The 3,901-nt window shown below is 43.7% G+C and overlaps 1 protein-coding gene across 1 annotated transcript in view; it reads right to left on the bottom strand.

The window, feature by feature from the left end:
* LOC104499696 (desumoylating isopeptidase 2-like) overlaps nt 1-3,901 on the bottom strand; it is a 23,706-nt gene that overhangs the window by 14,817 nt on the left and 4,988 nt on the right. The gene's annotated exons all lie outside the window — the stretch shown is intronic.

The raw sequence follows: 3,901 nt of genomic DNA, 5'->3' as shown, positions 1-3,901 counted from the left end.
AGAGTCGCACCCGCTGCTGAAACCGGGGCATGCTCTGTTTCCCTTCCACGGGAGCTGCTTTGTGAGTAGACCCAGCCAGGCCTCTTTGATCCAGTAGCTGCTCGTTAGAAGTCCATCGGGAACTAGCAAAGCTGGGAGAGATCTAAGTCTTGAGCAAGTATGAATATGCTTGGCAGTCTGCAGTAGAGAGTAAGGAAAATTCAGAGCTAAGTGCCAGTGAGGGAGTAACAAAGCCCCTTGCAGCTTACAGATGAATATGGGCAGGAAGATCAGAAGACTCAGAAGAGATGCGTGGCATTGCGGGCAGAGGCTCAGCAACATGCAGTTAGGCTGCAATCACTCTGCAGATAGCAGCTCTATGGCATACCCCGTGATTAAGTAGAGTTATCTGGCTGTGCTGGACTTGCTACAGCCAAGGGATTTTTCAAGCTGCATGGCCAAATGGCAGAGTGATGAGCATGGGTCTAGACGTACCCCTAACCATTAGTAGTCAGCCTGCACATAGCTACTGGTAACTGTTATCATAGTGGGACCCGAGGCATCATTGTATTAAACCTGAATTTCACAGAAAACTCATTCATAAACAGGTGTAGATGGAAGATTTCTGAATGGATATTCTATTTGCTGAGAAAACACTGGCAAAGGACAGGAAAACAAAAGTTTAAAAATAAAGTAGTCTTTCTGAGGATGGGAAGCCTGGCATGCAGGTTCTGGCTCTTGAACACACGACCATCACCTCACACTGTGATCCTGAGATAGCTGATCTGGGAGGAAAAGCCACCTTATACCCCCTTCCCATTCCCTCTGCAGAAACACGACCTCAGCCAGCAGGACACGTGGCTCCAGCTGCCCTCAGTCCACGTGGCCAGATGGTATCCTCCCAACCCCCGGCCCAGCCACTAGGACAACATCTGTATGGATACTAATTAGCAAGCCCACAGCCCGATGAGGAATTCAAGGCAGCCAAACACAGCTGCCTAGCACATGGCTGTACAGCCAAATCTCAAGGCTGCCAGACAGATTCGGGTAAACACACATTAACTCATACATTGCCACATGGCTGTAAAGCTCTAGCGCTGGTTACGCGTGCTGATACAGAACAACGCAAGCCATAAACCAGATAATTAACCTTGGCAGGTGAGAGAGCTGCCACCAAAAGATTTCTGAGCCCTTTCTGAAGGGCAGATACAGCCCAGCATACAAGAAGGGATACTTAGGCACAGAGCAGGCATGTGACTGGCCTGGCGTTACCCAGGAGGCTTCGAACAACTGTCTGCTGAACTTGCCACAACTGCTTATGCCCATGAGCAGACAGGCCTGAAGAGCTGTAGGAGCAAAGCTGGTTGTTCCCTCTTTCATGCTACAAATTAGCCTCCAGCCCCCCCCTTTCTGTGGTGAAAGGGCACTGCAGTACCGATAGCATCACCTTTCATCAGCTGGGCCACAGCAGCAGGGCACCCGAGAATTTATACCCACTTAAAATCCTTGGCAGCTTTTTGTATGGCTGGAGTTGAATCCCCGTTCCAGTGAGCAATTTTATTCCATCGAACAAATTTTTGACATATTTGCTTTTAATTCTTTGAACACTTTTTCCTGTTTCCTGTCTTTTAACTGCCACGTAGCATGGCTATGCATAAATAGGTGCTAATTATTAATATTGCTGCTTCACAGATGAAGAGTCTGAAGGAAAGGAAATACAAACACTAAACACGCTCATCTCAAAATTGATTTTAGGGCACAAATACCAATTCTGTTTTCTGCCCTCTGCGGTGACACATATCTACGCAGTCTTGAGAGCCACTCATCATGTAGTCAGCATGTTCTGCACACCATAAAGCTGCACCCTATAGCTCTACCTGGTAGGGCCTGGAGCTTCCTAATGTGGTGGGGTTTGTTTTGTGTAGTTTTAATAGGAACTACAGCAAGGAAAAAAAACCCACTAAGACACTGAAGTTAAGCAAGGGTTCATATTTTGGGAAACCCAAACTTTCATTGCTTTCAGTTCAAGCAGGTTGTGTCTCAACAGATTTCAAGTAGTCTTTCCTCCAAGAGGTCAGAAGTATCTCACCCAGCTCCGAAACACAGTGATTGCCATATTACCGTGTTTACCAGAAAGGATGGAGACGTGTGTGACAAGGGAGCCACGTGTATTTCTCATGTTGCTGACTGAGGCACGTTGAATGGCTAGGACTTCTGTTTAGTGTCTTAACTCCAGCTATTCCTTTAAGAATTTCAGCTCCCATTTGCTGTATCTTTATGCTGTATCTTTACCATCCTAAAGTGCACCTCCTCCAGTTTTACATTTGCAATGCTATAGAGAGGGGTGAAAAATACTGGTGTATGTGAAGAGCAACAGCAAGAAAAAAGCATTGCCTATGAAGGGTTTATTTAAACTGACTTAGATCCTGACTAAATTCTGCTCCTGGGAGCAGAAGTGTCAGAACTAGCCTTTTAGGCTTTTGTTTTATTATCTGGACAGGTTATGGGACAGTGAATGAGCACACAGAATCCACCAAGAAAGCTCTCACAGGAAAACTTAAGTCTGAATTCCACCCCTGTAAAGATGAAGGCATAGGATACCATCACTGAAGGCATATTGAAAGCGAAATTTAAAATACCCTAGAACTTTTTTAATGCAGATCTCTTGTTTGACTTGTGTTTGAAAGGTTGGAAAAGGAAGGGGCAATGAAGTTTTCACTGATATGTAGTAGCAGAATCAAGGAAGAATGGCTTTGAGCTTATTGCTTGAACACAAGATAGAAATTTTACATGTCAAAGTACATAATAAGCAATGATCTTACTTCACTGCTGCAGGCAAAGGGTGTTTTTTAGCTTTTGCTAATAATCACACAGCTTTCTCCTGGGTTTCCTTCATGAGTTTTAAAGATCCTGTTTCCTGTTGCAGGAATTTGGTTATTTGACTGCAAAACAGTAGTGTGGCTAACATTGATTTGATCACTGTACTGCTTGAAGTGCCATTCTCTGTACCAATACAATTCCTGTCTGTTTATTTTTGTTTGCTAACATTTACAGAAAGGACTCAGTCATTTTCTGTTTCTATAATTAGCAAGGATGAAACCAAAAGAGAACTGGTTTTCGCAAGAGCCTAAGGAGGTTCCTTGTAAATGATTTGCTGGTTCTTGGATTCACTGGGGGTTTTCTTACTGAATCATGCAGTCTTTTTACTACAGAATCTGATCTCAGTCAGGATCCGTGATGGGCCTGTTGGGGATGAACGGACACTTGTGGCAAAAGAGGTTATTGGCATATTGTCCCATATGATGGAGAAAGGTGAGAGATGTGTAATGAATGAGGATGGGGACCCCAGAAAGAGAAATGGAAGTTTCACTGTTAAAGCAGTTGAACGCTACTTTGAAGAACGATGTTCTCTCCTCATGTTGGCCATAAAACACCTATGGCAAGCACATCAATTTTTATGGTAGGTAACTTCCATTTTGTCCTTTTCTCGTATTTTTCTGGCACTGGGTCAAGATCCTGAATTCAGATTTACACAAGTGCTGAATAGTCACACCTTAACTGAAACACATTTTCAACATCTCATCTGGCGGGTGAGGCAGCTTCCCCCCAAAATAATCAGATCTTCAGGAACTGAAAATCAAACATCCCAAATGAGCAGGTAGTTGGGATAAATTTGTGCTTCTCTGTGCTTAAGTTCTCTCTGAAGAGAAATAACAGCTCTGTTATAATTCACAATGGCTTTATGAATGTGAAAATGAATAAGCACTGAGGATGTCCACGAGAAAATCAATACTTCTTTTTAATGGGTTTTGGATGGTGGACATTAAATAAGGAAAGGGACACCCACTTCCTGGATACTGCAAATTTTTGTTTGCAAAACACTGAGAAGCTATTTTTATTCCTTTGCAGATCGTGTCGGGCT

Source organism: Buceros rhinoceros, unplaced genomic scaffold, assembly GCF_000710305.1.
Source record: "Buceros rhinoceros silvestris isolate BGI_N320 unplaced genomic scaffold, ASM71030v1 scaffold3739, whole genome shotgun sequence".
Taxonomy (NCBI): Eukaryota; Metazoa; Chordata; class Aves; order Bucerotiformes; family Bucerotidae; genus Buceros; species Buceros rhinoceros.
The sequence above is the reverse complement of the archived record's forward strand: the minus strand, read 5'-3'. Positions and strand labels throughout refer to the sequence as shown.